The 23051-nt window shown below is 43.1% G+C and overlaps 1 protein-coding gene across 6 annotated transcripts in view; it reads right to left on the bottom strand.

Annotated features, from left to right (window-relative positions):
- The window catches only part of LOC138259714 (leucine-rich repeat and fibronectin type III domain-containing protein 1-like protein), a 3031897-nt gene that overhangs the window by 1348548 nt on the left and 1660298 nt on the right, over nucleotides 1–23051 (bottom strand). The gene's annotated exons all lie outside the window — the stretch shown is intronic.

Below are 23051 nucleotides of genomic sequence, written 5' to 3'. Positions count from 1 at the left end.
TAAGCAGACATTGGACCTTCAACAAAAAAACAAGGCAAATGTATGGTAAGATAAAGTAGGGTCCTTCAGCAACCAGACATGGTTTACATTAGACTTGTGTTCTGGGCCTATTTGATCCTTTTTGAAGTGCACAAAGATTTTATATGTGTCTCAGATAGGCCTTTCAGGCAGGAGTTGACACTGTTGTGACAATATGAGGGGCAGCGGCACCCACCCTGAATGTCCAGGGCTAGACAGAGTTATAAGGTAACCCATCCCTGCCCATTGAGTTTGACCTGTCAACGAAAGTGATCTATTGTATAGACCCTGGAAGAAATTCCACACCTACTTAAGGCCAAGTACAGGATGGGTGCTGCTTAAGAGCGAATGCAAATTAGCCACCAGGAACTTGATGCAGGGAAAAGGTAACATATAAAAGTTACTTTTTCTAAATATTTATCACAGATCTGACTTTACCATTGACTTGGGCTTTTCATAAATATTAAAAATAATATTTGAATGAATTTAACAACTGCCTCCTGTAAGACACTGAACTTTTTCTAGGGTTCAACTACATCGCTCCCAGTGAAATAGGTTTTTGGGGGCTAGCCACTTAAGGATTATGCCAACTTAATGTTGCACATGTTCCACTTTTATATCAGACACCCTACCTTGTGGGCAACAAGGTGAACATAGGGAGGCCTGCTAGTATTTCAAATTGGGATTTGTAGCTTCTCAAAAAGGGTTATTCTGACAGATTTGACAGCTGGTTTTCAAGCTGCTCAGTCAGGCTTCATCTGGTATGCCTGAAGCTGTGCTTCAGAGACCCACTCTGTGTATGGCAAAAAAATGCTGCAATCCTTAAGTAGCATTTAGCTTTCAGGCCCTAGCACATGTTTTACAACAAGACACTATACTGGGAAATTGTAAGCAAGTTAAATATGTCAATCAGGGATAAGCCAATGTAGCCAAGTTTAAAGAGGGAGCGCATGCACTTTTCTTTTGTTTGGCGGTGGTAACAGTGCACAAAGTTCTAAGCCCAAAATACACAAGGTCCAGAAAAAGGCAAAAGATCTGGGATGCCATGCAGAAAAGGTGAATTTCCGACAGTTGGGATTAGGAAAAGCAGGAGAGAGATTTCAGGGCAATATAATTCACCAGAACCATTGAGAATAGTTAGAGTGGGCAGTCACTTATGGAAATAACGAATGGGCAATGTGTGAAATATGGATAAAGCTGTGAAGCTGCCTACAAATGTTATGAAGGGTGAAAATGAAAGAGAGAGAGGAGAGAGAGAGTTCTCAGAGAGAATGTAGAAAAGAGTTTGGAAAACACACCTGTGTATACAGGCGTCCAGTTCAGCGGGATGATTAAGAGATGTAATTCCCCACTGCCGTGAGTCTAATTGTGCAAACACAAACCTACATTCTTTTTCGTCTATGTGACAGATTTCACAAATGGTTCGTTGTTATAACTCGCTATTCCAGTTGGTGTAATTCTTCCCGTATCTTATGCTAATGTTATTGATCTATATTTTATTTGCAATGGCATCCACCATGGACCATTATAAATTGTTAGTCATAATATAAAATGTATTTATTATTATCCTTATTGTTATCTATCAAGGGTCATATGGGGCCCTGGTGGAATCATGGCTTGGAATGCTTCTACTGAAGCCATGAACTCTTCCATTACCACTTGTTGATGCGGGTCCTTCTCAGGTGTGCGGCTGCTCTCCTTTCAAAAGTCACTGGGGTGTGGGAAACCATTTCTGGGCCCAACAGCTTCCTTTCACGTTTTCTATTTTTAGCCGCAAAATGCGCTCTGCAGCAACAGTGTGCATTGAAGAGACATCGCACCTCATGAGGAAGGCTTAAATAATGCGTTCCTGTCATGTGCAGTTGTGGACCGATGCAGTGGTCATCACGGCTTTGTTTACTTTGCAGACCCCAACAATAAGAAGCACTCGTCAGTATCCGGCTTTCGAGGCACTGTCAAAGAGCCCGATGTTCGCATATACAAAGCATCCATCACACACCTACACAGCAGAAACTAAATCACCCCCCAAACAAAGTCCAGTTATACTGCCTCGTTGCTGTGGCTAGTTACGTAGCACGAGACGCAACTACATGATAGGCACTATGTTAATAACATATTGAAAACCAAGCCCAGTTATCACAGCCGAAGACGGATCTTTTCAATATCAGATGTTGATAACCAAGGCCCCAAACAGCTACGCCGAGGCCTCTGCTTCCCGAAGGATTCTGGTAATATTACTTTAGCGAGGCTCATCCACTTCTCCCAGTCCTATAATAAAGAAGCAGTTATATTTTGAGGTTCACAGCGTGCCTGTATTGATTATTAGTAATGGAAGCGCATTTTTATTACATATAATGCGTCTGGAATAGGGGCCGCTGATGGGTCCTGCATCCTATTATTACCGGAAGAACTGAACCTAATCGCACGGGGATCGGATTTATTACATTTTTTTGCAGTAAATAACACCAGTCCAAGTGCAGGGAAGATTATGTGGTATTCTGGAGGAGCGAGAAATTATGTTTACAATAGAAGCGACAGTGGACTTAAATTCCAGCCACAGTGCTTTCTGAAAATCTGACAAAGCTGAAAACATTTGCCATTTTGTAGTATAATCCCTTATAATTACTCGTTAAATGGGCTATCTAGTGAATTAAGTAACAATAGGTTTTACAATCCTACCTCAACTCATGAAGTAATAAAACATCCCCCAACCTCAATTGGCAGCATTGTTTATGGTTATGTTGGGTAAGAGCAGAGGTCTCAAACATTTTCTGTAATAAGAGCTACTTATGTTCAATTCAGGAGAGCTACTAATATTAATAGTGCTGTATTAGTGACCACATCAGACAAGATTAAGTTACTGGGCACCATATGCCAGATTACTACCACTGATCACCCCAGTGCATCAGTCATGGTTGCCGGCCGTAACCTAAAAGAGACTTTGTCAATAAGGAATACATCTACATTTGTAATATAAAACAGCCATAGCTGCAATGCCTCAGTCACCAAGGTAATGACATTTGTAAAATGTCTCGCCAATGCCACATCAATCAACTTTGAATATATTATAGAAATTTTCAATTTTTCTCCAAATATCAGTTTATGAGTTCTGTAAATAAACCTGTTTTTATCTTGAACATACACTCGCAATTTTAGTATATGTTTATTAATTCAACCAAAAAAAGCTTCCAATTTAGTAGGCTGAGGTGCTCCTCGGAGAACTACTTACTGGTAGGCGAAGAGCAACAAGTAGCACAAGAGCTACTTGTTGGAGAAGCCTGGGTAAGAGAACAGGCTTTTAACTTTTACTGCATGGACCCTTCAATGCATATTAATTTTCGATTCATAAAATGGCACAATATTCCCATGTACTCACTACCTTTTGAACGTTGACTAGACTTAATGGCTATGCTCTTCACACTCAAAGCTTAAGGCTCATCTACAAATGATAAAACATCGTCCGGAACATTTTGCAGTCCATATAAATTGTGCTTCATTTAGAATTTTTTGCCAGAATAATGTCGACACCTTGCTGATAATTCAGGTCTGACTTACATTAAATTTTAGTGTGGTTCTTAAAGAGGAAGATGACGTTTTGCTAAACATATGATAAGGAATTTGTGCGCATTGGTCAGACCAGTTACTAAAACTAGTTCAGCTGCTTGTTCCTAGTGATCCACATGGTGGTACACCAAGTCATGACATAATGTGTCTCGAATCACGGGCAAAGGCTGACAATAGGCTGAGTTTTAGCTAGCCTGTAGATCACCTCCTATATTACTACCCACTGGTAACAGGAAAAACTAATTTGTGTGGTACCACAGGAATCATCCTTAGTCACCCACATCTCCTGTTTTTAAAGTATGCATGGGGTCAATGTCTTTCACTGATATAAATTAACCACAAATCATGGAAAGCTGAATTTACATCATATATGCTTTGATATCAAATGATACCCTTAGACTGTCTCCTACTTACTGCAAAGGTTACGGATAAAAGCATTGCTTAATTTGAGATGGTAGTTGCAGGTGAGGCCCACCAACACTCATTTTTGAGAACTGGTAGCAGCACTTATTTATCCTAATCAGACTTTGATCCAGAGCAAGAGACAAAAAAACACAAAAGGAGGAAGAAAGCGAAAGAGAACAATGGAAAAAACTGTGACAAAGGGAGAAAGCAGTGTTGAAAAAGAACCTGCAAAAGTGAGATGGAGTTGGAGGGAGTGCCTGGTGGTGGATGAAAGAGGTATACAATGGAATATAAGCTGGGCAGGCTTGGCATTTGCCGTCCCTGACATTTGATAGTGCCCAGTGTGGTCTTCTGAGCAAAACTTTGGACTGTGGCATTTATCCTTTAAAAAAGTAAGCAATGGCTCAGGGCAAGAAGTGGAAAGCACAGAACAAAACCTGGGCTTTTAGAACCCTAGTTACTTTCTGCTTCTGCAGCTGCCTTAATGCCTTCTGAGGACAGGGTTAGAAAGGGGACTGCCAAGGTGCCAAATGACAAACCAGATGTAGCAGCTGGTAACCTCAAATTGGAGTTTATGTTGACTGTCCTCAAACAAAAATGTATTTTACATTATATGTGTATGCAGATAACATCCATGGGCTGCTGCAATGTCGTAGGCACCTGGGGCCAGATGTACTAAAATGCAACTTTGCATTTCTTAAATAGCGACTTCATAGAAATCGGTATTTAAGAAATGCTAAATATAGTGTACAGAGATACTGATTTCCAAATAGCGATTGGAATCACAAATAGGAAATCCCTATTTGCGATTTCCTAGTCTGGGAATCGCAAATTTGAAATTTCTTAAAGGCCTTTGTACATAAGAAAATACTGTTTTGTATTTCTTAACGGCTAAAAATACCGATTCGAACTGTTAAGAAATGAAAAAGGGCTTTGTACATCCGGCTCTACATTGTACAGATTTTATTGAAAACATTGCAAGCAGGGTGGGAAAATGTGTAAACTATGTAATTCAGCAAAGCAAGATGTTTTTTAAAGAGCCTGTGTGCAGGGCTGGTGAGGTAAATATCCAGTCTTGGGGTATTTATTGGTTTGAGGCTCTCCATTTGTCCACATGGGTTGTATGTAAGTACAGCACCCGTCACTTCTTCTTCATTGCGGCGCTACAATACCTTCACAATATCGCAGATCATTAAATTGCAAAAGACTGCCAAACTCCCACAAGCCTCCTTGATAAAGTCCCCCACCCTATTTTTAATGAACTACAGTTACTCTTTGCCTATTTTGCATGGACAATCCAATGGCAAGCAATGTAGTGATAGGCTAAGATGTTTTTCAAATTATTTTGAATTTACCATACTTATCAACTAATCCATCTTCTGCTGCATAATTTACAAACTGAAACAAAAAAAGGTCTCTAAGGCCATTGAACCCGAAGGTACTAAAAAATAATCCACTTTGCAAAGATTCATTAGTCACCTTTTAGTTGCAACTTTCTGTGCTCAGGTGCTAAGCTAGTACTAATGAAGTATATCTTTCACTCAGACAGTATTAAATGTATGTTAAAATCAAAAAAATATTGAAATAATATTGCCAGAAAATGGGTTGTATTATGCACATAATTTGAACTTCCATTGACATTTAATTCTAAAGTCACAGGCAGAGGCCAGTCATACACATATCAGCCTTGTTCCTGCTCCAAAAGGAATGACTGGACCCGAACTGCCAGGCTAGTCCCTTTAACACTGTACTTAAACTACAATCTACTGAAAGTCCCCAGTAGGCTGGAACCAGTTTGGGGTTGCTTTTATTCCCATCCAGAGGTGGCTTGGCATGGCCCTGAAGTTCAGTTTGCAATGTCCTATTTCCGACGAGGCAGTGTGGGGAAAGACAATGGACTGGAATGCATCCCAACCGATTCCCACTGGCAGATATTAAGTCACACATTACTCCCATCCCTTTGTTGTTTATTTCTGTAAACAATACAGATGATGAATACGGTGTGTGTTCAAAAGTGGAGCCAGTAGGGCTCCACAAGTGAGGGGGTGATTTGTTTCATTTCATCAGGCCCTTGGTAACACATGGTGCAGTGTGAAGGATGCCTTTGAGGGTGCCAGAGTTGTGTCTGGAAACTTTAAAATAGGGTTCTGGCACCATCCGGATGGGCTAATATGAAAGTTTTAGTGACAGTTCTGAAGTTATTGTTTGTTTCTGTAGCAGTGAGAACTAGTATCAGTCCATCTGGTCTCCCTGTTATGTTAAAGTGTACACTGGGCTGACCATTAAAAAGGTACAACTACCGTAAAATGTGAGCCCGTGGGCCCGATGGTCTGGGAGACCCTTAGTTGGTATAGCTTCAAAAAACATCTCTGAAGGTAGAACATACTGTGTATTCTGTGCGGAAAATAAGGCATTTAAGGCACTATGGGGGTCATTCTGACCCTGGCGGTAATTACCGCCATGGCGGAGGTCGGCGGTAGCACCGCCAACATGCTGGCGGTGCACCGCTGGGCATTCTGACCGCGGCGGTTCAGCCGCGGCCAGAAACGGAAAGTCGGCGGTGTACCGCCGACTTCCCGCTGCCCATGAGAATCCTCCATGGCAGCGGAGCACGCTCCGCCGCCATGGGGATTCTGACACCCCCTACCGCCATCCTGTTCCTGGCGGGTCTCCCGCCAGGAACAGGATGGCGGTAGGGGGTGCCGCGGGGCCCCTGGGGGCCCCTGCAGTGCCCATGCCAATGGCATGGGCACTGCAGGGGCCCCCGTAAGAGGGCCCCACGAAGAATTTCAGTGTCTGCTTTGCAGACACTGAAATTCGCGACGGGTGCAACTGCACCCGTCGCACCTTCCCACTCCGCCGGCTCCATTCTGAGCCGGCGTCCTCGTGGGAAGGGTGTTTCCCGCTGGGCTGGCGGGCAGACTTTCGGCGGTCGCCCGCCAGCCCAGTGCGAAACCCAGAATGACCGCCGCGGTCTTTTGACCGCGGTACGGTCTTCTGGCGGTTCCCGCTTCTATGTCCTTCAATTTATGAATGGTTACATAATTGATGGTTTTGTGGCCAATATAGGTTCTGATATCCAACTTTCCACAAAGTATCAGAAACCAGTTGTTAACACTACCAGGAGCTCTTTCCAGCATATGTTAAACTTCTCAGAGCCTATTGGGGAACAAGTGTTTTTTTATTACTACAATCATTTCCAACTAGCAAAACGCTGCCAGAAATTCTGGAGGCCTATTTGAAAACTAACATGAGGTGAGTGGTATTAGCGGCACAACTTTGGTAATTCTTTAAAATGGTAGTAATTTTGTGATGTGGAAAATTGCAAATGTATATTTTTGTCTTCAGCAACATAACCCGGATCTTTCAACATGCGGCGAGGGTTTGAACACTATGCTCAACATTAATCTTTTGGTTCTCTTTATTTTCTTGCATTTTCATGACGGCGAACCATTTGCTTTCCCAAAACTAGTGGGAGAGGGATGGACATCCACTTTTTCACTCGGTGAAAATTGGGGTCTAATATTAAAACATTCTCAGAGAACATCAGAAAGGAACTGGGACATGATTAAAACAGATGATTATCATTTTGTTCATGTCACAGTGAACTGTAAGTAGATTCCGCTTCATTTTTGCCACGTGGTCAGTACTGGCACTCATTTGTCGGGATCAGCACTTTTTTTAGCACCAGACTTAGTACTGTAAAGTGCAGAGGACCGTAGGGCATGGGCCTCGCAATTGACAGCGATAACGAGCGCATTCCACACTTAGGTAAACTGGTGTGGATGTGGTCACAAACGGTCCACGGCCCTTTTATTTATACTGTTGGTGGAGCCTGGCCATCAGGTGCATGCAGCTTAAGCTCTAGTGACATAGAGTCCAAGTGGCACATTACATCCCTCCCCATGTTAGTCCTCAACCCTGGTCTCCGTCCCTAGGGCATCCTCCATGATCACCTACACAAGGTCCTTGAGGACATGGCTAGGCTTGGGGTGTTACCTCAGCTTTATGGTGGTACGCTTATCTCTGAATCAGGTGGATCCAGTGGATTGCCAGCCGGCCCTCAACTGCATTGACTTGGTGGTCCAGGGTCAGATTATAACTCACCTACTTGATCCCACTCCTTGTCATGGCATAGAAGGATGCATAAACTATAGCTGGGCTTGGTGCGCCATGCCCTCTCTTTGACCAGGACACATTCCTGCTTACCGTTTCTCCTCGACCTTGAATGTTTTTTGCATTGAATTCCTGATGTTTCTCCTGCATGGTGTCTTCGTTCCAGGTGGCTAGCTAAAAGCGGCAACTGGCAGTGATGTTGCCTTGTACAGGGCGTCTCATCGACGGTCTACTAGGGCACACCTTGTTGTGCTATGGAGAGTTTGCTGATATACCATTGGGAGAGCATAGCTTATATGCTTAGAAATTAACATGAATTGTTTATGAATTAATGTGTAATAATGCTGCATAGAAAATGTATTAATATATATTTTTGCTAAACGTGTGCTTGAAATGTGCCCACGGGGAGTGGCCGCCAATATATACGGGGACTAATGAAACTGACTAATAATGATAAAATGTTATGTTGAAACATGATTTTGTACTAATATTTAAATGTTATGTAATAAAGGTCTGCTAATAAATCATTAGGCCTTAGTTAGCATGAGTCGAGGCCTAGCTGCCTGGTTTCATATTAAATGTGTTTTTCTAACGTGCAGTGTGCTGACTTGCTGAAGGACATGAACTCTTGTTTTTCCAAAGCTAGAAGATAAATGTAACTGTAGTAGATCCGTTCTCATGAAATTTGACTTGCTTAGCGAAACATTCTTGCTGAATTCAACAGTGTAGACTACTTGCAGGTACAAGGTCGCCTAAACCGGTACAGACAATGGAGCCACTGACTAAAGATGTGCAAAGGACCACAAGAGTATGAAATCATACCGGACCTTCCGCCCGCTGAAGACCTCATTCTTAAGGACCAATAAACTACATGAGAACTGTTACGGGGTGACAAAATTGATGAGATAATTGAAAACCTATTGGATGGAGATAGTGGGGTGCAAACCCTCGACCAATGAAGAATTAGGGGACTGTACAATGAAAATGGGATAAAAACCCTTGACATAAGGAAGTAATTTAGAATAGGAGACTAGGAGATAAATGAGAGGGAGATGCTGTCGCGTTTTGCTATGACCCAGACACTTTGTTACTCTGCATAGAGACTTTGTTATTTGGTTCTTAAAACCATTCTTGCCTTATATTGCCCATTTACACTTTACCTCCTTATGAGGGAAGTGCCCTTTTACCAGACTTGCTGAATTCCTGGCTGATGGCGAATCAACTGATGTCCTGAGGACGAAGACTGAACCTGTATGCTGACTCAATACGGAGGATAACTATATGACAATGAAATTGTGATGGTTTGCTTTTCCTCTCTAGGTACCAACTGCTTCTTTTGACAGAGACCATAGTTAGATGTTTTCCAAATTGGTGTTGCTAAATTATTTTGCATGAAGCCCAACATGCCAATGCTAATTTGAGGTTAGATGAGGGGTTCACTAAAACATACGCAAATAGACAAATGACTGAATCTATGCTTTGTTGAATAACTTGCTAATGATACTTTGCTAAGGATTACATATGCTGACACCGTGCTATATTCTAATATTCGTGATTGTGATTCCTGCTTTGATGAAATCTTATCAGAGTTGCCATATTGTGACTATGCTAATGTGTTTCTTGGTTTTGAGATTAATAAACGTACTAGTAGAATTGTAATCAATAGGGAATAAACTTCATATAATAGTACTAAACTGGTGTGGTTATTCATGACTGCAAGGTCATGGTGGTTTCCAAGTTTTATTAATGTTTTGACCAATCTGAATTGTCTTGTTATGGTGAATATTGATGACGTTATTGACATATTGATTGACATGCTGATTAGTCATCTCGTCCTAAGGTGTCTTCAATCAGGGTCAAAAGATTCATTGGCCTAAAACGAGTCCCAAAGTTAGTAAATTACTCATAAAGGGACGCGTTAGCAGTTCTGGCAGCAGAGCGACGGTTTAGGCCCTTTGGGGCCCTAGGACGGAGGATTATTGTTTTGAATTGTTTTTCGAAATAATGCAAATTGGAGGTATGATGTGTTTCTGAATTCCCCATGACTTTCCCGGAACCTTGGAGCCTGCCTAAGTGAGTTGGGTATGTTTTTGGCATTTTAGTATGTGTGGTGTAGAATTTGCGATTGTTCAGCTTATGCGTATTGCAGGTGATTTGTGAAGTTTGTGTGGATTTAGGTCAGGTAATGTTGTTTTAGTAGGAGTGGGCATACTCCGCAGTATGAGAGTATGGAAGTCGGCAAACTTCATGTGAGTGTGGCGCTTTGTGCTAAAAAATGATCCACGTGGTTGTTTGGTGATGTACGGACCCATCGTGGTCTAAGACTCCGGAGTATATTGACAAGTGTCGGAGACACTTGGGTTTATGTTGTAATTTGTGCGGTTTAATAGGTCAATCGGGGTGGTTGACAAGTCGAGTTTGAGTCAAATTGTGTGAGTGAAACCTTCGATTGAGATTTGGCAAGTTCTAAAGTGCACTAGAACGAACCATTGATAAGTCGAGAGTAGGATTTGCGGGTCGAATTCTGCTTGCGAGTGCGGGAGCTGAGAAGGAGAGAGTAGCGGCAGAGGCTTCAAGTGAAATCTCTGTAAAGTTCTGAAGTGATTGTGTTACCCTTCCTGTAGTAAACCGGCAAATTTGGGTTTTTGTTGTTAAAGGTGTTCGCAATATTTTGCATTAGTTTTGTGTAAGGAGGACAAGCTGCAAGACTTTGTCAGCCGCAGAGTGTGAGTGTGACATCAGTGGTGCCGCGCTGGGATAGGTCAGTTGCTGAGAGGGTCACGCACGGATTGGCAGCCGTCTGTGAGAGGCAATAGGTTGAGAAAGGTGGGTGAAGAGTGTTCTGGAAATTAAAGTCACTTCCTGATTAAGATTCTAAACAAAATAAAAGACGCAAAAATTATGTTTTTCAAGGCTCTAAAGAGTGCTTTGAGGGGAAATATATACATTACAGTGAGTGTGGGGGAGCCTACACCGCCCGAGGGTACTCCAGCTTATATTGTAATGGAGGAGAAGGGAGTCGCGCCATGTCTTTCGATAAAACAGTGGTGCAAATTGACAGAGAAGGAGGGATGTTTAGCGTTTCCGGAATACGGAACGTTTAATGTAAGAATTTTGGGAAATTTGCGAATGATTTTAAGAGTGCAAAAGCCGCCTCCGAGACCAACTCAGTATGAGGCATTAGCAATCTGGGATTTGATGGCCATACGACAGAGACAGCAGAAATTTGAAAGGAGAATGAATAGAGCAGAAAAGACTTTAGCTGAGGCTAGATGGGATAATGAGAGCAAAATGTGGAGAAGGGGAATAGTTGATGGACTTAAAATGTTTCCGGCAATAACACAAGAAGACGAGACACAGGGGAAGAAGGCTACTTGTAAAACAGACAAGGGCTCTAGTAAGCCAAAGGAGACTCAGAGGTCTTGGGTAGACGCAGATGATTTAGATGATGAGGAGTTTCTTAATCAGTTGTTACATGATTGCCCGCCACCATATGCCATAAATGATAACGCACAGAACACTAGTGTTAGTTCTGAAGACCCGGCACAGAGTAAGGGAATCTCAAATACAGTGCAGACAAGCAATACAGTTTTGATACAGAATGGTGTCAGTGTACCCGCTGCGCCAGACACGCAGATACAGTTGCAGCCACCACAGATTCAAAGGATTTATCCTGATGTTCCCATATTGGAAACAACTACGAGTCTGATGGGGCCGCCTGATCCGATATATACGAGATCAAAGTTAGTGCAGATTGAGCCAACTCCGCAACAGCTGGTTCCGAGTTACAATGCAGTCGCAGGACCCCAGTCAGTAGCTACAGCACCAATGATGAATCAAACTATGGGAGTTAATACTCCACATGGTTTGGGACTTTGACAGTCACCAGCTGCTATATCATTGCCAATTACTGTTGGTCCTCCAGTACCGCTATATGCGCAAGTTAAGCCTGGCGTATGTGATCAGGGAGTGATGACCCAAGAGGCAATAAGAGGAGGGTACACAGGGACATCCCAAGGAATGACACCAAGAGAACTGACAGCAGAAGGATCTAGATCCCTGTTAGACTTTAGTCCGATTGGGGTTCTTTTGGAGACCATGAGGCAAGCACGGTTAGGTGCACTAACCCCACAGATAATGAGTACCAATACGACACAGACGCCATTGGTGCAGCCTGGAAATATTTTGTTGCAAGGTTTAACAGTGCAACAATTGAACGAGTGGTTAGACAAGCTCAACACTTCACAGACTACTGCAGTGACCGCAGAGAGGTCTGAGAGGGATGAATACCTGAATTTTGTAAGACTGGGCGTAGAAGCCATGGAGTTAGTGGAAGGAACAATGAGGGTGAACAGATTAGAGTCATACACGGAAGCAGAATTGAGGTATCTGTGCCCCAAGATAACTAAGAAGTGAGCAAGGTGCATCAGAGGTTGGCAAACCTGGCGGATAAATACGGCATAGACATTGAAAGTACTAAACATTCGAAAAGAAGCTACAGATTAGATTTTGAGACTAAAGATTTCGAGCACATGAGATCTACCGGAATGAAAACACATCTTAAAGAAATACTGCAGAGTGCTCAAATTTGGGGAGCCTTAGAGAAGTGGGAAGGCAGATGGGCAAAGAAAAGAGATAAAGAAAAAGGTGATGGTCCGGAACCAAAGCAGGCTAAAGCCGCATCGGATACGGGGACAATAAAAATGTTACCAATGAGAGAACCAGCCGGAGGGGTTCTAGTCCATGTACCGTAGTCTAGGGGTGACATCCTGTCATTTACAAATGAGGTTGAGGGAGAAGCCAATAGAATGGTACCAGCAGACTGACAGGTTTGTGAAGCTTGCAAAATGTCTCTGGGAGGACTTGAATACCCTGTTTGAGATTATAGTTCCACTTGACTTGTGGCTTGAGTGCAAGAGGGGCGTAGATTGGCCGACAGAGGAACCGGCAAGGGATAAAGTTACTGGAGCACCATCCGCAGAAGTGATGAGGTATTATCACAAAGTGATTGAGTTTTTGAAGCAGAAAGTGTCGCTGAAAGTGACTGATTGGCAGAAAATTGATCGAACATCACAGGAGGCCAAAGAGACGATTCATGCTTACTATGAGAGATTGTTGAAAGCATTCAAACACTACAGTGGCACTGAGGTAATTGACCCGAAAGACATGAATCATCTTGTGTTCAGGTTTGTCGAAGGGCTGAGGCCAGAAAATAGCCAGATGATTAAGAATCATTTGATTTGCTGGCAAGCAAAGCCGATTGATGAGGTGTTGCAGTATGCAAAATACTGTAGTGATGAGATTGAGTTCAAACAAAGAAAGCTGAAAGAAAAGGTGATGGTGATGCAGATTAAGGCAGCGCAAGCAGGGATGCAGGGGAACGGGATACAGCAGGTGGTACAACAGCAACCGCAGGGGAATGGAATGTTTCAGACACAACCGAGAGGTCGAGGTCGAGGTCGAGGAGGTTTTGTGAACCGTGGTCCAGACTTGAATACTGTTGTGGTTCAAAATGATGTGCAGGGGATGAAAAAGGTGTCACCATGTCACGCGTGTCGGGATGTGGGGCACTGGAAGCGGGAATGCCCAATGGTGGTGCAGGATGGTGTAGTTCAACAAAGCAATGATGTCGGTACATTTCAAAATATGAGGGGGCCAAAAATGAGGGGCCAAAATCAGAACTTCCAGAATAACATGGTTCAGATGCAGGGGTTACAGCCCATGCAACAGATGCAAATGCCGCATGTTCAACCAGCACAAGTGCAACAAGTACAACAGCAGATTTCCCTGGTACCTAGACAGCAAATGCAGATACCGTTGGCTCCAATGGGACAGCAACAGGTGATGCTTCCTCAACAGGTCACAGGTCAAACAATGAGTCAAAATAACACAGTACAACAGTTCCCATTGCATGGTGAGGATGGAATAAACGATGAATGGTCGGTTGATAGTTCAGACAGTGAGGAGTGCAGGCTTGCAGCATCCCTAGAAGTAGACCAGAGGGGACCCTATGTAGAGGGAAAGGGGATGGGTCATAAGGTATCGTTCCTAGTTGATACAGGAGCTACACGCTCTACAGTCAGAAGTGCAGAAGTTCCGAAATTGCCACTTTCGGGGCGTACCATAAGGGTGGTAGGAGTAGCAAATCAGTTCCTGACAAACCTGATTACAGATCCGGTCCAAGTTGAAATTGGCAACTTCCAGGGATTACAAACATTTGTAGTCTGTGATTCGAGACCCGTATTCCCTACTAGGAAGAGACTTACTATGCAAAACGAGGTGTTCGATTACCTGTTCCAATGAAGGGATTAAGGTGCAGACAAACAGTCATGATGAAGGAGACGATGGTCAGTTTCCAGAATTAGAGATGGAAACCGCAAATGAGGAATACCCTTTGATAACCTTATTCCTGATGCTTACAGTGACTGACTTACCACCTGAGTTGCAGGGAACAGTGACAGAGAAAGTGTGGGACCTGACAGGAAAAGAAGTGGGACTAATAAAAGGAGTAGAACCGGTTAAAGTACAGGTAAAGCCGAATGCAGTGTTTCCCCAGGTACAGCAATACCACATGGCACAAGATGTCCTCATTCAGGTAGCACAGATAATTGCGGACTTTGTGAAGCAAGGAGTTTTGAAAGAAGTGCTGAGTAGCCCGTGTAATTCACCAATAATGGGTCTGAAAAAGCCATGTGGGAAAGTTCTAATTATTCAAGACCTGAGGAAAATAAACAAGATTGTGGTAAAATGTTGCCCCATAGTGCCAAATCCAGCAGTGATCATGTTTCAGGTTTCGTGTGATGCAGAGTGGTTCACAGTTGTGGACCTGTCTCAAGCATTCTTTTCGGTGCCTCTTCATGAGGATAGCCAATTTCTTTTCAGTTTCAAATTCCTGGATAAGGTTTACAGTTGGTGCAGAATCCCTCAAGGGTTTTCTGAGTCACCTTCCATCTTCAATCATATATTGAAGAAGGACTTGGAGTCATTAGAACTGCCTTTCAGTTCGACTTTAGTACAGTACATTGATGATTTGTTAATTGCATTCAGAACAAAAGATGACTGCAGATATGACACAATAGCCTTACTGAACCATTTGGGAAAGAATGGACATAAAGGGGGTCATTCCGTCCCCGGCGGGCGGCGGGCGCCGCCCGCCGGGCGGAAACCGCCCAAACACCGCCCCGCGGTCAAATGACCGCGGGGACCATTTTAACTTTCCCGCTGGGCCGGCGGGCGATCTTCAAAAGATAGCCCACCGGCCCAGCGGGAAAGCCCCAGCAAAGATGAAGCTGGCTCCGAATGGAGCCGGCGGATTTGCTGGGGTGCGACGGGTGCAGTTGCACCCGTCGCGATTTTTAGTGTCTGCTATGCAGACACTGAAAATCTTTGTGGGGCCCTGTTAGGGGGCCCCAGCAGTGCCCATGCCATTTGCATGGGCACTGCAGAGGCCCCCAGGGGCCCCAAGACACCCGTTCCCGCCAGCCAGGTTCTGGCGGTTAAAGCCGCCAGAACCAGGCTGGCGGGAAGGGGGTCGGAATCCCCATGGCGGCGCTGCTTGCAGCGCCGCCATGGAGGATTCTTTTGGGCAGGGGTAAACCTTTCTGACCGCGGCTTTCCCGCCGCGGTCAGAATTGCCCATGTAGCACCGCCAGCCTGTTGGCGGTGCTACCCCCGGCCTCCACCCTGGCGGTCATAGACCGCCAGGGTCAGAAACAGGCCCAAAGTGTCCCCAAAGAAGCTGCAATACTGTCAGAAAGAAGTGAAGTACTTAGGTCACCTGATTGAGAAAGGGTCGAGAAAAATATCCAAAGAAAGAGTGACAGCTATACTGCAGATGAATCCCCCGACAACCAAGAGAGATGTCAGAATGTTTTTGGGAATGGTGGGCTACTGTCGCCAGTGGATTCCCAACTTCTCGATTATCTCTAAACCCTTGGTAAGATTGACTGTTAAGGAAGTTCAGGATGACCCGGGTATTATAACCATGTCCGAGAAAGAGATGAAGGCATTCATGGAATTGAGGGAAAGCATGTGCAGGGCAACAGCTTTAGGTATGCCTGATTACACGAAGCCTTTCATACTGTTTTGCCATGAACGTGATGCTTGTTCTTGACACAGGTCCATGGAGGTGCAAACCGCCCAGTAGCATATTTTTCAGCTACCTTGGACCCAGTCGCAGCAGCCTTACCGGGTTGTTTGCGTGCAGTTGCAGCAGTTGGTCAAAGCCTCACCCAGTGTGAAGGTATAGTGATGGGACACCCCTTAACAGTAATGGTCCCTCATTCAGTTGAAAATCTGTTAACCCGAACCAAAACACAGCACATGACGAATGCACGCCTTACTAAATATGAGACAATTATACTGGGGTCACTTAATGTTTCCCTTAAGAGATGTACTGTATTGAACCCGGCAACTTTACTTCCTATTGAAAATGCAGACATTGATGATGCTGAGGAAGTAGAGCATGATTGTCTTGAGGTAACAGAGCTGTGCACCATATCAAGACCTGACATTAAAGATACCCAATTGGAAGAAAATTATTACATTATGTTTGTTGATGGTTCATGCCTGAGAGACGCAGTAGGAGTACTGAGGGCTGGATATGCCGTGTGTACAATCACTGGTATCTTAGAAGCTTCCTGGCTCGAAAGAGTATACTCTGCTCAAGTGGCTGAATTAATTGCTCTTACTAGGGCATGCCACGCAGCTGAAAACCTGAAAGTCACTATCTATACTGACAGCAGATACGGATTTGGAATTGTACATGATTTTGGCCAGTTATGGTCACAGAGGGGTTTCATGATCTCTTCTGGTTCTCCAGTGAAAAATGGCAAAAAGATTAAAGATTTGTTGCTTGCGATTCAGCTACCTCTTGAAAATGCCGTGGTGAAATGCAATGCTCATGTTAAGTCACAAGACTTTGTGTCAATGGGAAATGGATATGCAGATCAAGTCGCAGGGTTTTGCGCATTGAACTGTATATCGTTTCGAGCCCAGTGGGAATTGTTACCTGAAACTGAAAATGAGACATGCTTAAACTTTGCATTAAGAGTGGTCTACACATTAGATGAGCTACAATCCTTGCAGGGACGTGCCAGTAAAGAGGAGAAATGCTCCTGGCAGAGAATGCAATGTGTACAGAGGTCTGATGACTTATGGGTTTCAGAAGAGGGGAAAATGTTTTTGCCAAACAGTCTTTTGTCACAGTTTGCGAGGTTTTATCATGGTCAAGCACATGTTGGAAGAGACGCAATGATCAGGTTGTTCAAAATCGATTGGTTCAGTCTGAAATTCAGACAAGCTGCAAAGGTTATCTGTCACAGGTGCATCATCTGTCAACAGATGAATGCAGGAAAAGGGACTGTGGTGAATATGAGCCACGTTGGGAGAGCTGGAGGTCCGTTTCGCAGGATGCAGATTCATTTTATTGAGATGCCTGTGTGTGGAGGCTTGAGATTGGTGTTGGTGATTGTGTGCATTTTCAGTCACTGGATTGAAGCTTACCCTACACGTAGGAATGACAGTCTCACAGTAGCAAAGCTGCTGCTTAGGGAGTTAATACCACGTTTCGGGTTCCCGATCTCTTTAGAATCAGATAGGGGCAGACACTTCGACAATGAGGTGATTAAGCTATTGTGTGCTGCATTAAACATTGAGCAGAGGCTGCATTGTAGCTATTGCCCTGAAGCATCAGGACTAGTGGAGCAGATGAACGGTATCCCGAAGTCAAGAATGTCAAAAATGTGCACAGCTACCAATTTGAAATGGCCAGATGCATTGCCCTTAGTACTGATGTCAATGAGAAACATACCTGACAAGAAAACAGGACTGTCTCCTCATGAAATTCTAATGGGCCGAGCTATGAGATTGCCCGCAGTGCCTGCAAATGCTCTTGTGAATATCACGGATGATATGTTGTTGGACAACTGCAAGGGTCTGGCTGACGTGGTCCGCTCTTTTTCTCACCAGGTGGAGGCTACCACATTGCCACCGATAAGTGATCCAGGTCATACCCTGAAAGCCAGTGACTGGGTGGTTGTCAAGAAACAAGTGAGAAAGTCGTGTCTGGAGCCACGTTGGAAGGGCCCATATCAAGTAATACTGACAACTACTGCTGCTGTGAAATGTGCAGGCCTTCCAAACTGGATACATGCCAGTCACACAAAGAAGGTAACGTGTCCAACTGATGAGGAACTTGAAGTGTCGAAAACAACAGCTGCAGAGAAGGAAGTCTCAGGGCCGGCGAGTATTCAAAGGGGAACTGAGACTGAAGGAGAACACACTGAGGACGGCTTAGTCACTCAAGCAGTAAACAAGTTCCAGAGGGGTGACAGTGAGCCTATCTCAGTTGAGGTAACAGGGGAACCGACGCACAGAGAGGTTCTCCCAGAAGCAGACGGATACGGGTTTGAAGTTGAGCCCATAACAGACCCTGAAGGCGAAGGGAGTGAGGCAGAAGGAAGTCGAGGTGTTCTGACTCCTCCTGAGCCACTTGCAGAGCCATCAAGAGAAAACACCATAGCACAAGAGGAGGGCGCTGTTCAACGTCCTGAAAGGCCAAACAGAAAGGAAACACTTAAAGGAGATAACTGGCCGAAGCCACAAGCTGCAGGAGAGAAAGTGATCCTTAATGAAACAATAGAGGAAGAAGTTGACACAACCAGGAAAGAGGATCTCAGTGAAGGAGAGTTGCGAGGTGACCGCAAACTGAAAAGAAAGAGAGTCACAAACAGAAGGTACGCAGGTCCTGAATGGGCGTATGGAACATCAGCTGAATGGCAACAAGAATTCTTGGCATTCTGTTTTGATCGAGAGGTTCTAGGTCAATATTACGGCACTTGAATTCAACTCTAGAAAGAGACTGTGTTAAATTGAAATTAAAATTGAAAGCTGAAAAGTGGAGAAAAGAGACTGATAAATTACCGGATGTGACACTGATAACCTGAATTGACTCTGAAAAACCGATTATGACAAGCTGCTAACCTCATTTGACAAAGGGGTCCTGGAGTGAGTGAAACGCTGTAAATACTCGCAGAAAGAGAGAGACTTTGCACAGAAAAAAAAGAGCTTTTTTATCGTCCTCAAGTTGATTGTTTGCTTTGTATTATTCTGCTTTCTGATTCTTTACAGATCATGAGTTACACTAGAGATAATAGTAATAAGGGTAGGATGTGTGGTTGGTTGAGTGCTATTTTGGGTATTGTGTGTGCAATAATAATTATAGGTGTGATTGTTGGAATGCCATTGGTGGATAAGAAAGTGACTAACAATGCTTCAAATCCTGAGACTGTTACACTAACACCATGGGAGAAGTTTGAGCAGGATACAAAGTATTTGCAGCAAGGGAACTAATTCAAAAGGGGAGCTATCTACTAACGTCTTCTATCGCTTGCTGAATGAGTATTTTGACACAATGGATGAGACGAATTGCTATGTGTGCACAAAGATTCCTTCATCAGTACAAGAAGGGGTTACTTATCATAGTCTGCCACTAACATATGGGATAAGATGTAGTTTGCTGTTAACAAGATTCTATGATCAAGAAAATATTCAATACTTCTATTCTAACCTAGATGTAGTGTTTTCCTTCGTGCCTGTGATTGAGTTTCTAAATAAATTAGCTAAAGAACACAGCATAAAATTAGTTAGGGGTTTCTTTGAGCCGACACTGACATTTGGAACAGCTCATGCGCACTGCAATAATCTAACCTGCTTACTAACACCTGTAGAAAAGAGCTTCTCAGATCGCACTGATGATAGACGAAAAGCATTAAAAGAAAGGCTGGAAAAGGGATTAGAAAAACGCACGCTTGAAAATGATTATGCTTATACTGCAATAAAGACACAGGGCAAATTAGCTATAGATGCATTACATGTAGGGAGGCTTTGTATATATAGGCCACAATCTGAGCATGACAGTTTATTTGAGGGAACGAGTGAATGTAGGCATGTGTTTTTGTTTCAGAATAAATGGACATTCATGTTAAATGGACAGGATCCAGCGATCCCTGGGATCTATTATATAGGTGGGCTTAATGCTTATTACCGTCTTCCTAAAGGATGGTATAGGACATGTTATTTGGGAATAGTTTTCCCAAAGATTTACCTGATTGATGACCTAAAGCAAATTCCTAAAATGTCTGAATTACATCATACTAGACAAAAGAGAGAGACAGCGGCTGCTGTCGCTGGTGACATATTTGGAGCCATAATTCCTTCAGTAGGGGTTATCTTAAACTCCATAAAGATTCGAAAGTTGTCTACTATTTTGGATAACATGCTGACAAACTTCACAAGGGCTATACTCCTGATGGATACAGAACTTGCTGCGGAAAGAGCTATGACTCTTCAAAACCAGCTTGCTTTAGACATTCTTTTAGCAAAGAGTGGGTGAGTCTATAAGATGCTTAATGAGCGCCATTGTTGTGCATTCATTCCCGATAATAGTAAAAAGATTAGAGGTATGCTTACTAACCTAACAAGCGATAGTGCAGATTTGAAGGGGCTGAAGGAACCTGGAGTCTGGGAAAAGGTTGGGAAAGGAATTACCAGAGTAGGGAATTGGTTTAGTAGTATTTGGAATGGGGTTCTTGCAAAAATATTAGTGGGTATGTTGATTGTTCTAATATGTTTATTTGGACTATGGTTATCATGCAAAATTAATTAAAGAATTAAAAGAGGTTTGGCAAAACGTAATAAAAGAAAAGAAGAAAAAGAAAAAGAGAAAATGTTCAAAGAAATTTGGGAAAGATCACATAGAGAGGAAGAAATTAAGATGCGTAATTTAAAGGAAGTGAAAGGTTGTGAAGGGAAAGGTTTTGTGTGATGACAAGTGTCATCAGAGGAGGGACTGGGAGAGCGTAGCTTATATGCTTAGAAATTAACATGAAATGTTTATGAATTAATGTGTAATAATGCTGCATAGAAAATGTATTAATATATATTTTTGCTAAACGTGAGCTTGAAATGTGCCCACGGGGAGTGGCCGCCAATATATACGGGGACTAATGAAACTGACTAATAATGATAAAATGTTATGTTGAAACATGATTTTGTACTAATATTAAAAGGTTATGTATTAAAGGTCAGCTAATAAATCATTAGGCCTTAGTTAGCATGAGTTGAGGCCTAGCTGCCTGGTTTCATATTAAATGTGTTTTTCTAACGTGCAGTGTGCTGACTTGCTGAAGGACATGAACTCTTGTTTTTCAAAGCTAGAAGATGAATGTAACTGTAGTAGATCCGTTCTCATGAAATTTGACTTGCTTAGCGAAACATTCTTGCTGAATTCAACAGTGTAGACTACTTGCAGGTACAAGGTCACCTAAACCGGTACAGACAATGGAGCCACTGACTGAAGATGTGCAAAGGACCACAAGAGTATGAAATCATACCGGACATTCCACCCGCTGAAGACGTGAATCAGAAGAACCAATAAACTACGTGAGAACTGTTATGGGGTGACAAAATTGATGAGATAATTGAACACCTATTGGATGGAGATAGTGGGGTGCAACCCTCGACCAATGAAGAATTAGGGGACTGTACAATGAAATTGGGATAAAAACCCTTGACACAAGGAAGTAATTTAGAATAGGAGACTAGGAGATAAATGAGAGGGAGATGCTGACGCGTTTTGCTATGACCCAGACACTTTGTTACTCTGCATAGAGACTTTGCTGTTTGGTTCTTAAAACCATTCTTGCCTTATATTGCCCGTTTACACTTTACCTCCTTATGAGGGAAGTGCCCTTTTACCCGACTTGCTGAATTCCTGGCTGATGTCGAATCAACTGATGTCCTGAGGACGAAGACTGAACCTGTATGCTGACTCAATACGGAGGATAACTATATGACAATGATATTGTGATTGTCTGTTTGCTTTTCCTTTCTAGGTACCAACTGCTTCTTTTGACAGAGACCATAGTTAGATGTTTTCCAAATTAGTGTTGCTAAATTATTTTGCATGAAGCCCAACATGCCAATACTAATTTGAGGTTAGATGAGGGGTTCACTAAAACATACGCAAATAGACAAATGACTGAATCTTTGCTTTGTTGAATAACGTGATAATGATACTTTGCTAAGGATTACCTATGCTGACACTGTGCTATATTGTAATATTTGGGATTCTTGCTTTGATGAAATCTTATCAGAGTTGCCATATTGTGACTATGCTAATGTGTTTCTTGGTTTTGAGATTAATAAGCTTACTAGTAGAATTGTAATCAATAGGGAATAAACTTCATTAATGTTTTGACCAATCTGAATTGTCTTGTTATGGTGAACATTGATGACGTTATTGACATATTGATTGACATGCTGATTAGTTATCTCGTCCTAGGTGTCTTCAATCAGGGTCAAAAGATTCATTGGCCTAAAACGAGTCCCAAAGTGAGTTAATTAGTCATAGCACCATTATAATCTTCTGCAGGTATGCCATGAGGTCGCCCACTTGGTCAACTTTGATCCGCAGTGTTTTGTTGATGCTCCTCATGAGTGGCTTCTCCACTAGCCTGAGGCTATGATGTTGTATGGTGTTGTAATTTTTCTGTGCTTCATGCCCAGGCTCTTGAGGTAGTCCTCAAACTCCTGGCCTTGGAAGTTGAGTCTGTTATCGGTCCTGATTTCTTACTTTAGTCCAAACAGGGCAAACATCTTATTGTGCACTAGAAATATCACCCTGAAAGTAGTGGACTAGATTACCTCCACCACAGGGTACTTGGAGTAGTCCTCCATGAAGTTATCAGTGAAATATCCTTCCTGAAAGCTACAAAAGTATTTTCTGAGGTATGTCCACAGATGTCTAGGGCTTTCATCAGTGGCTATTGGAGATGGGTCACTTCCTCAATCAGTGATCTGACAAGGGGCACATCTTCACACTGTGTCATCCATAAGCGCATCCATTCCTTTAAACAAGACTTTCTTCTACAACCAGGCTTTGGTCT

This window comes from Pleurodeles waltl, chromosome 9 (assembly GCF_031143425.1).
Source record: "Pleurodeles waltl isolate 20211129_DDA chromosome 9, aPleWal1.hap1.20221129, whole genome shotgun sequence".
Classification (NCBI taxonomy): domain Eukaryota; kingdom Metazoa; phylum Chordata; class Amphibia; order Caudata; family Salamandridae; genus Pleurodeles; species Pleurodeles waltl.
Note: the sequence above shows the minus strand (reverse complement) of the source record. Positions and strands in the feature narration are given on the sequence as shown.